This window comes from Macaca nemestrina, chromosome 4, assembly GCF_043159975.1.
Source record: "Macaca nemestrina isolate mMacNem1 chromosome 4, mMacNem.hap1, whole genome shotgun sequence".
Taxonomy (NCBI): domain Eukaryota; kingdom Metazoa; phylum Chordata; class Mammalia; order Primates; family Cercopithecidae; genus Macaca; species Macaca nemestrina.
This window is the reverse complement of record NC_092128.1, coordinates 10,406,340-10,417,558: the sequence shown is the minus strand read 5'-3', so window position 1 is coordinate 10,417,558 and position 11,219 is coordinate 10,406,340. Positions and strand designations below refer to the sequence as shown.

At 43.9% G+C, this 11,219-nt stretch overlaps 1 pseudogene; it reads left to right on the top strand.

The window, feature by feature from the left end:
- The first annotated feature begins 7,019 nt into the window (after positions 1–7,019).
- Positions 7,020–7,471, top strand: LOC105474998 (large ribosomal subunit protein eL32-like; annotated as a pseudogene).
- Positions 7,472–11,219: the final 3,748 nt, after the last annotated feature.

The following is an 11,219-nucleotide window of genomic DNA, read 5'->3' as shown; positions in this document are numbered from 1 at the left end:
AATTATAGGATTGCCTATACTTGTTTACCTGGTCTATTTCTCCAATATTTCTGAATAACTACATAAAAAAATTTAACAGATACATCATGCGTGGTTCTCTGTGGAAAAAAAAACTATACATTTTGCTTCAAAATTCATGTACTGAGGAACAAACTTGAATGTTTACTTTTTTTAGGTTTTCAAAATACAGACTAGCATAACTGCCCAATAATTTAGACAGAGTAATATTTATACTTCCATGTTTCTCCCCTATAATTCATTCTCCTTTGCTTCCCCAGAGAAAGGGGGACATGTAAGAATATTTATATTCAGCCCGCACTTTGTTATAAAATCAAAGACCGAAGTAAATAGAGACAAGTTCTGCTTTAAGCTATGAAAGATCTGTCATCATCATCAGACGGTAAAAGTAATTTACCAAAGATAAGCATTTAAGCTCTAAATTTTTATCAACAACAGAAATGTTTCTTAAAGCATGAAGTGTTTTACTAAGTTTCATACAGTTAGGAAAATGCCAATAAAATTTTCACTGCCTGTTTTCGTACAAAAATGAACACTGCTTTATTTCATTTTCTGAATTTTGCCTTCATTTTCTTCAGTAAGACTGAACATTGCACTTAGGAACAGACACACCTGAAAATATATTCAACTGTATTTATCTCACCTTTCAAGGTGAAATTTCAGATTTTAAAATTGTAGTTATCTCAGATGATTACCAGAATGGGGTGTAATGATATCTTGCATTTATGATTATTGATGCACCTTTTTATAGATTCATTTTTATGTTGAACTACTTATTTTATATGCATTGATGAGCATAATTGTAATTAGTTGTCTAGTTTGGTAAATGAGTACCTGGGATAATTTATGAGTGCTTCTAATTTTTTTTTCTTTATGTCTTCTAAAAAATAAAGGTATACATGTGCAGAACGTGCAGGTTTGTTACATAGGTATACGTGTGCCATGGTGGTTTGCTGTACCTACTGACCCATCCTCTAAGTTCCTTCCCCTCACCCCCCACCTCCAACAGGCCCTGGTGTAAGTTGTTCCCTTCTCTGTATCCATGTGTTCTCAATGTTCGACTCCCACTTATGAGTGAGAACATAAGGTGCTTGGTTTCCTGTTCCTGTGTTAGTTTGCTGAGGATGATGGTTTCCAGCTTCATCCACGTACCTACAAAGGACACGATCTCATTCCTTTTCATGGCTGCATAGTATTACATGGTGTATATGTGCCACACTTTCTCTATCTAGTCTATCATTGATGGGCATTTGGGTTGGCTCCATGTCTTGGCTATTGTAAATAGTGCTGCAAGAAACATACATGTGCATGTGTCTTTATAGTAGAATGATTTATATTCCTTTGGGTATATACCCAACAATGGGATTGCTGGGTCAAATGGTATTTCTGGTTCTAGATCCTTGAGGAACCGCCATACTGTCTTCCACAATGGTTGAACTAATTTACATTCCCACCAACAGTATAAAAGCGTTCCTATTTCTCCACATCCTCTCCAGCATCTGTTGTTTCCTGACTTTTAAATAATCGCCATTCTGACTGGCGTGAGATGGTACCTCCTTGTGGTTTTGATTTGCATTTCTCTGATGATCAGTGATGTTGAACTTTTTTTCATATGTTTGTTGGCTGTGTAAATGTCTTCTTTTGAAAAGTGTCCGTTCATCGTCTTTGCTCACTTTTCGATGGGGTTGTTTGTTTTTTCTTGTAAATATGTTTAAGCTCCTTGCAAATTCTGCATATTATAGCTTTGTCAGATGGGTAGATTGCAACAATTTTCTCCCATTCTGTAGGTTGCCTGTTCACTCTGATAATAGTTTCTTTCGCTGTGCAGAAGCTCTTCAGTTTAATTAGATCCCATTTGCCAATTTTGGCTTGAGTACTTCTAATTTGTAGTTCAGGCTTGACATTTTGATATTGACTTGAGTACTTTATATACCTTGCTGGATATCTTTGATAATTCACACTTACAATGAAGAATATACCTACAGATATTTATAAACATAAAGTTAAGCCTAGAATTTATTCATTCAATATTTATTTTCTTCGAAGTATAATGAGCTTTTGCTGCTCGAAAAGAACTCTCCAACCTGAAAAGCAATTTCTAAAAATATTTGTTTTCTTCAAGTCAACTGTATTAGTTATGAATTAGAAACATAATTTATTTTAAAACTTTAAGCTCTATTTCTAAATCTTGCTATTTTATTTATAAATCTAACAAATTTTATATGAAAAAGAACAGCCACTTGTATTTGTCCCTTTATTAATATTTCGATGAACTCTCACCTGACCAAATCATCTTTAAATGTTTAACATGACTTAGAAAATTAAATTCCCTTAGACACTTAAACTCTGATTACAAAATTAACACATCTGGTTCTCTCACTTCAAACACCTAGGAAAATGTCTTAGCTTAAGTTCTCTGCCCCCATCAGGTAGCAGTAAGGCTGTCTTCTCATGACAACCTGTCATCTGTCATCATACTGACTCCCTCATTGCCTGCTGTCCACTGCCAGGAGGAGACCAAATGACCTGACCAGTTGGCGCCCACAGCGTTAGGTACGGTGGAAAGCATACTGTATTCCCTATTGAAAGTGTCCAGACAAGAATTCATGTAAAAGTGGGCTGGGCGTGGTGGCTCACGCCTATAATCCCAGCACTTTGGGAGGCCGAGGCAGGCGGATCACTTGAAGTCAGGAGTTTGAGACTAGCCTGGCCAACATGGTGAAACCCGTCTCTATTAAAAATACAAAAATTAGCCGGGCCTGGTGTAATCCCAGCTACTGGGGATACTGAGGCAGGAGAATCGCTTGGACCCGGAAAGTGGAGATTGGAGAATCGCTTGAACTCGGAAGGCGGAGATCGCAGCGAGCTATCACACCACTGCACTCCAGCCTGGGCAACAGAGCCAGACTCCATCTCAAAATAATAATAATAATAGTAATCATTCATGTAAAAGTAATCAGGAAAAAATGGTAGAGGAATGGAGAATTAGGGATAGGAAGGCGAGGAGGTCAAGTAAGGGTAACAATGTCAAAGTCGCATATAGAGTACCTCCAACTCAATCCGAGAGAGCTCTGGAGACAACATAGGTCACACTTGAGAACTGTCCTAATTAGCAGCAAAAGAGCAGAGAATTTATACCCCAGTAGCCATCAACTATTGGCCAAGGGCGGCCCCGAGGGAATATACTAATAAATTATCAGGCATTTCCAGCTGTGGCCGCTGGAGGGCAGCCCTCCAACAAATAGATGTGGGTCCTTCCTGCTGGGAGAGAAAACCCTCTGGAACTAGTGTGCCCAAAAATGGTACAAGGTCACAAGGGTCATGGGGAGAGTACTGCCCACCCGTTGCACCTGCCAGATCCATTTGTGCCTGTCAAGGTAATCCTCTGCGACAGTGGCTAGTCACAATTTCTAGAAGACAAGGCTTTGAAGAGAAAGATGAGTGCAACAAGTTCCTACTGGTTGGTCCTCAGACTGTAACTGATTTTCTTCTCTCTCCTCTACTCTCCATTCTAAATTTCCCTCATTCTAGGCCAGTATTTGTCTGATGGGTCATCTCTGAGGAGCCTGCACCCCTAGTTGTCACCCCCTTGTCACACTGTAGTTGCTATAATTGTCTATTTACAGTTATAAGTGCAGAACAGTAAGATGTGCCCTGGTGGGTTCTATTTTTGTTCTGTTTTGTTTTTTGAGATGGAGTTTCACTCTTGTCACCCAGGCTGGAGTGCAATGGCACAATCTCAGCTCACTGCAACCTCCGCCTCCCGAGTTCAAGAGATTCTCCTGCCTCAGCCTCCCGAGTAGCTGGGGTGACAGGTGCCTGTCACCATGCCTGGCTTATTTTTGTATTTTTAGTAGAGATGGGGTTTCACCATGTTGGCCAGTCTGGTCTCGAACTCCTGACCTCAGGCAATCCACCGCCTCAGCCTCCCAGAGTGCTGGGATTACAGGCGTGAGCCACCATACCTGGCCTCTACTTTTGAAAAAAATTAAAAATTCGCCAGCGCAGTGGCATGTGTCTGTAGACCAAGCTTCTCAGGAGGCTGAGGCGGGAGGATCACTTGAGCCCAGGAGTTCGCAATTGCATTGAGCTACGACCACACCACTGCACTCAGGCCTGGACAACAGAGGGAGACCCTGTCTCAGAAAAAAAAGAAAAAAGATATGCTTTTATTAGCACCATGCTCTAACCAACTGAACTAACCAGCCGCCCTAAGATATGTTTTTACAAGGACACTCCAATATTCTTCCAGGTCAAGAGCTGGACCTGGCTTAAGGGCGGTTTAGCTAAAAATGGTCTGCCACAGTGCTAGAACCCAACTCAAAAGTGACCTTGAGAAGGGGTGGCGAGGGAAAAGCCTTTCAGTGTGCAGACCTTTCACTCAGCATGAAGGGATATGTGCCCCAAGGACAGGATACGAATATACATGGACTTGGCTGGGTGGTCAGGAGCATGGGAGGATGAAGACTGGCTGATGGGGGAAAGGCAGTCTGAGAAAAAGTTGTGACATGAGAGGGGCGTAGCCAGTGGATCCCTTGGTCATGTGTCCACTGTTGCACCTACTTAGCTATAAAGTGAGCTCCTTCATGTAAGGTAGCGTTTTGCAAGATCTCCTATCAATAAATTGGGTATTTTGTGTGCCCTTAGATAGTAGTGGCAGAAAATTTAAACCCATATCCGGAAGCCATACCAATTCTGATCACAAAGAAATCATGCCACATATTTCTAGGGTGAAAAGTCTCTAGTATAATCGACTTGCCACCAACTGCCTAAGTGGTCTCAAGAGATTGCACCATGTTGGCTAGGCACAGTGGCTCACACCTGTAATCCCAGCACTTTGGGAGACTGAGGTGGGCAGATCACCTGAAGTGAGGAATCTGAGACCAGCCTGGCTGATATGGTGAAACCTTGTCTCTACTAAAAATACAAAAATTAGCCGGGTGTGGTGGCGGGCACCTGTAATCCCAGCTACTTGGGAGGCTGAGGCAGAATTGCCTGAACCCGGAAGGTGGAGGTTGCAGTGAGCCGAGATCACGCCACTGCACTCTAGCCTGGGAAACAAAAGGAGACTCCATCTCAAAAAAAAAAAAAAAAAAAAGAGGTTGTACCATGTCATGGAGCCCAGTATTAGTGTCTGCTGCTGACAGGCAGAGCAGGAGTCAAATTAGCCTTAGTGATCCAATTCTGTCAGGCACATTCACAACCTCTACCTCTCCCACCAAAGTTATTCCCCTCGTCAACCCATGGTGTGAACACTGGGCTGGCCGAGGACAGCAGCTGGCTGACATCAAGGTGAGTCGTGCTGTCCATCTGCTTATCCAGTGACTCCTCTGAAGTGGATGTTCCTGACTGGGCCTCGATGATGATACCAAAAGTGTCACACACTGGGTGACTCCCCAGGTCCACCTGCAGGCCTCTTTCCCAAACTCCTTCGCAGATCACTTCTTCCAGGGTCCTGACAAACCAGGCAAGCCTTAGCCACTGCTCAGGAGGCCAAGTGCATCCTTACCTGGGGCACTTTTCTCCACGCGAAGCAGCAGCTCTGTGGAGAGGGTTTGCGCTCACCACAAACTTCAGGGCCACTTCTGAGTCAGGCAGTCCTGCAGTAGGAGTCCAGCCTTCCACAAACCAGGCCCAGATTGTTTCCTCCATCAGTTGGCAATAGGGAGCACCCCACAGGGCCATGGATAGAAGCTTGGGAGAAGAATGGATGCAAGGTCACTGAATGACCTCTTTGTGTAACTTACTTCTGCCCCAGCCATGCTCAGATTCCATCCTGGATGCAGCACTTTCACCTTATCCTAGACCACTCTGCGCTCACGCCACTTTATGACTTGGTAGACCTGACAGCACCACAGCAGCCAACTTGTGATAGGCGCTCTGGTCATATGTCGGTTGATATCCATATTCAAAATATACTTCGTGCCTGTATTAGTTCGTTTTCACGCTGCTAATAAAGACAGACCTGAGACTGGGTAATTTACAAAGGAAAGAGGTTTAATGCACTTACAGTACCACATGGCTGGGGAGGCCTCACAATCATGGCGGAAGATGAAGGAAGAGCGAAGGCACGTCTTCAATGAGGCAGGCAAGAGATTTTGTGCAGGGAAACTCCCCTTTATAAAACCATCAGATCTCGTGAGGCTTATTCACCATCATGAGAACAGCATGGGAAAAACCCGTCCCCATGATTCCATTACCTCCCACCAGGCTCCTCCCATAACAGGTGGGGGCGGATGATCACAATCCAAGGTGAAATCCGGGTGGGGACCCAGAGCCCAACCATACCAGTGCCCAACAGAGAAGCTTTTTCCAAGGAGGTATATTTCTCCTCCCCAGGGGGCATGGCCTTGTTCAGAATTTTGGAGTCTACATTGACACGCTCTTAATGAGGTTTGCCATGAGACGGTGTCTTTATCAAGCGTGGATTCCTCTAGCATTGGGGATCTGCCGAGCCATATGGCCCCAGTAGCACGGTCATTTGTTCCACAGCTTGGACCTGCTGCTAAGTCTTCTCTTGCTCTGGGGCCCACTCAGAAGTAACTACCCTCCCTATGCAGATACTCGCTGGGGGTCAGAGAGACAATCACTGGAATTAATAAGTCTGAAATGGAAAAAGGATCCAAGAGCAATGACAGCATCTGCCGCGGAAGGCAAAACCTCCGCACTCTTTTAAGTGATTTTCATAAATCATAATAGTAAATGTAGTAGATCAAATTTGCTTACATGTTGCAATGATTGTCTAAATACCAGAGAATACTCAAAGAACTCAGGATTACAGATTATTACCACACCTATATAAACACACCTAAACTGAATGCAGTGTGACTCACACCTGTAATCCCAGCACTTTGGGAGAGTGAGGTAGAAGGATCGCTTGAGGCCAGGAGTTCAAGACCAACCTGGGCAACGTAGTGAGACCCCCCCCATTTCTACAAAAATAAAAATTAAAAAGTTAGCCAGTGTCTCTTCCTCCATGCTGCCTACAGAGGTGACAACCATCTGCTTGACATGATGGCCGACCTCAGACCCTTCATGAAGCCCAAGATTGTCAAAAAGAGGACCAAGAAGTTCATCTTGCACCAGTCAGATCGATATGTCAAAATTAAGTGTAACTGGTGGAAACTCAGAAGTATTGACAACAGGGTTTGGAGAAGATTCGAGGGCCAGATATTGATGCCCAACACTGGTTATGGGAACAAAAATAACAAAGCACATGCCGCCCAGTGGCTTCTGGAAGTTCCTGGTCCACAATGTCAAGGAGCTGGAAGTGCCGCTGATGTGCAACAAACCTCCCTGTGCGGAGATGGCTCACAGTGTTTCCTCCAAGTACCGCAAAGTCATATGGAAAGAGCGGCCCAGCTGCCTCAGAGTCACCAACCCCAATGCCAGGCTGTGCAGCAAACAAAATGAATACACAGCTCATGTGCACACTTTATTTATGTTTAAATAAAACCATTAAGACTGCCAAACATTTAGCCAAGTAAGGTGGCACACGCCCGTAGTCCTAGCTACCCAGGAGGCTGAGGTGTGAGGATTGCTGGAGCCCAGGAGTTTGGAGGCTCCAGTGAGCTATGACTCTGCCACTGCACTCCAGCGTGGGTGATAGAGTGAGATCTCATCTCTAAAAATAAAATAAGATAAAATAATAACAAATAAACACACCTTAAAATGTGAATTAATTTCTTCATCATCTGTATTAGTCAGGATTCTCTTAAAAGGACAGAACTAATAGGATACAACTAATAGGCTATATGTATATATGAGTTTATTATTAACTTACATGATCACAAGGTCCCACAATAGGCTGTCTGCAAGCTGAGGAGGAAGGAGAGACAGTCCGAGTCCCAAAACTGAAGAACTTGGAGTCCCATGTTCGAGGGCAGGAAGCATCAGCATGGGAGAAAGATATGGGCTGGGAAGCTGGGCCAGTCTCTCTTTTTCACGTTTTTCTGCCTGCTTTATATTAGCTGGAAACTGATTAGATTATGCCACCACATTAAGGTCTGCCTTTCCCAGCCCACTGGCTCAAATATTCATCTCTTCTGGCAACACCCTCACAGACACACCCAGGATCAATACTTTGTATCTCTCAATCCAGTCAAGTTGACACTCAGTTTTAAACATCACATCATCTCTCTACTTTTTAAAAAATATCTTCCTGGGGAAATGATTTTAAGGAGGTTAACTGATTGAAAATTCAGAATCAAAGAATTTCCAGATCATTGGGGGCATCGCTCCTCAGGATGTTTAACAAAATGCTCCACAGAAACTATTGAGATGAAACCCACTGAATGGACAACATTGATTTGACAAGTCAATGGAGTTTTTCTAGCTCTATTTCCATCAACAAGGTTTTAAGCAATCCCGTCGGTTTCAATTTCTTGAAACTCAATTCCTTTCCCCTAAATGACCTATGTGTTAAAATAAATGTGGACTTTTTAAAGTCCCTGGGTTTCACTTCATCTTGTGGATGAAACTTTATGGTGTAACCTCCTGAAATGCAGTCTGCTGCACACCGGCAGAAAATGAACTCCTTCATCAGTCCCTATTCCCCCCCGCCCTTGCTTTTTTATCTTTTTCTTCATCTCATTGACCACCTTTTTTTGAGATGGAGTCTTCCTCTGTTGCCAGGCAGGAGTGCAGTGGTGTGATCTCAGCTCACTGCAACCTCTGCCTCCCAGGTTCAAGCAATTCTCCTGCCTCAGCCTCCCGAGTAGCTGGGACTACAGGTGCCCGCCACCACACTTGGCTAATTTTTTTTGTATTTTAGTAGAGACGGCATTTCACCATGTTGGCCAGGATGGTCTTGATCTCTTGACCTCGTGATCCACCTGCCTCAGCCTCCCAAAGTGCTGGGATTACAGGCATGAGTCATTGCGCCCAGCCTGACCATTTTTAATCACTGTTCTTTTTTTTGCTTGTTTGTTTGTTTGTTTGTTTTTGAGATGAATTTTGGTTTTTAAATTTTTTAATTTATTTTTTAATCTTTTATTTCCAAAGATTATTGGGGACCAGGCGGTGCTTGGTTACATGATTAAGTTCTTTAGGGGTGATTTGTAAGACTTTGGTGCACCCATCACCCAATGAATCACTGTTTTAATGAAGAGGAATAAAATATATACACGTCATTCTGCCATGATGCCTCATACCACCTGAAAGAGTACACAGTCACACATGGAAGATACATAGTTACTAACCCAATTGGAGAATGGTACAAAATACAGTCGTTACAGGTCCTGCTAGGAATATTTCGAGCATATGGAAAGCCTGCCTTCCTGAGATAGGCACCTGGAAGTCCCTGAGGCCTTACCTCCCTTCCTCTTTCCTTCTCCATCACTCTTCTCTCCACAGTACTAAGTTCATCTTGCTGAAGCCACTGGGGCTCAGGCTGGTAAGCATGATTTTCACCCTGCGAGAAAGGCCTCTTCACGCGGGGTCCTGGCATGCTGCCTCTTGTGTTCAAGGTCAGCAGGGCTTATCCACTTCGGTCCTCTGTACTTCAAAGGGAAGCATTTGAAAATTATTTTTATTTTATTTTATTTTATTTTATTTTATTTTATTTTAAGATGGAGTCTCACTCTGTCGCCCAGGCGGGATGGAGTGCAGTGGCGTGATCTCAGCTCACTGCAACGTCCGCCTCCCGGGTTCACGCCATTCTCCTGCCTCAGCCTCCCAAGTAGCTGGGACTACAGGTGTGTGCCACTATGCCTGGCTAATTTTTTGTATTTTTAGTAGAGACGGGGTTTCACCATGTTAGCCAGGATGGTCTAGATCTCCTGACCTCGTGATCCACCTGCCTCGGCCTTCCAAAGTGCTGGGATTACAGGCGTGAGCCACCGCGCCCGGCTTCATTTACTTTTTTGAGACAGAGTCTTGCTCTGGTCGCCCAGGCTGGAGTGCAGTGGCATGATCTTAGCTCACTGTAACCTTCGCCTCCTGGGTTCAAGCGATTCTCCTGCCTCAGCCTCCCAGAGAGTTGGGACTACAGGTGAGCGCCACCATGCCCAGCTAATTTTTGTACTTTTAGTAGAGACAGGGTTTTGCCACGTTGGCTGGGCTGGTCCCAAACTCCTGACCTCAAGTGATCCACCCACCTTAGCCTCCCAAAGTGCTGGGATTAAAGGCTGAAAATTATTTTTAATGCAATTTTTATGCAGAAGATAAAAGGTGCCTGGAGCAAGGAAGGGAAGAAATAAAGGATGAAAGGAACACCAAGAACCCCAGACCTTTCCTAAATTTTTCCCTACAGCAAGGATCTCATTACTCCTGAAGCACTCTTACCTACCCCACCATGACACAGGGGCTCACCAGTTCCTCTGCCTCTCCACTGCGATCATTCTACAGGTGATCCAGATTCACAGTGGAACAATCAAAAACAAAAACTAAGACTGTAGCTCCAACATAGCTAGATCTCACCTCTAAGTGTATTAAATTTTCTCAGAAAGGGCTGGGTGCAGTGGCTTACAACTGTAATTTCAGCACTTTGGGAGGCCAAGGCAGGAGGATCACTTGAGCCCAGGAGTTTCAGACCAGCCTGGGCAAAACAGTGAGACCCTATCTCTACAAAAAAAAAAAAAAACAAACAGATGTAGTGGCATATGCTTGCAATTCTAGCTACTCAGGAGGCTGAAGTGGGAGGATTGCTTGAGCCTAGGAGGTTGAAGTAGCAGTGAGCTATGATATGGCATGACCGCACTCCAACCTGGGCAACAGAGAGACACCCTGTCAAAAGAAAGAAAAGAAAAGAAAAGAAAAGAAAGAAAGAAAAGAGAATAGGAAGGAAGGGAGGGAGGGAAGGAAGGAAGGAAGGAAGGAAGGAAGGAAGGAAGGAAGGAAGGAAGGAAGGAAGGAAGGAAGGAAGAAAGGAAGGAAGGAAGGAAGGGAGAGAGAGAGAAAGAAAGAGAAAGAAAAAGAAAGAAAGAAAGAAAGAAAGAAAGAAAGAAAGAAAGAAAGAAAGAAAGAAAGAAAGAAAGAAAGAAGGAAAGAAGGAAAGAAAGAAAGAGAGAGAGAAAAGAATGAACTTCTAGATCTTGTAGGTAGCCTAAATTAAATTTATGGACTGTTCCTATAATATTTGTTACTGATTCAGGACCTGTCTCCAATCTGAAACTCCTTGAAGAAACCTAGAACCTATTTTCAGCCTTCTCACCCCAGTCCACTCTGTCTGTTCCTCCCCGGCACAATGTAAAACCTTTAGC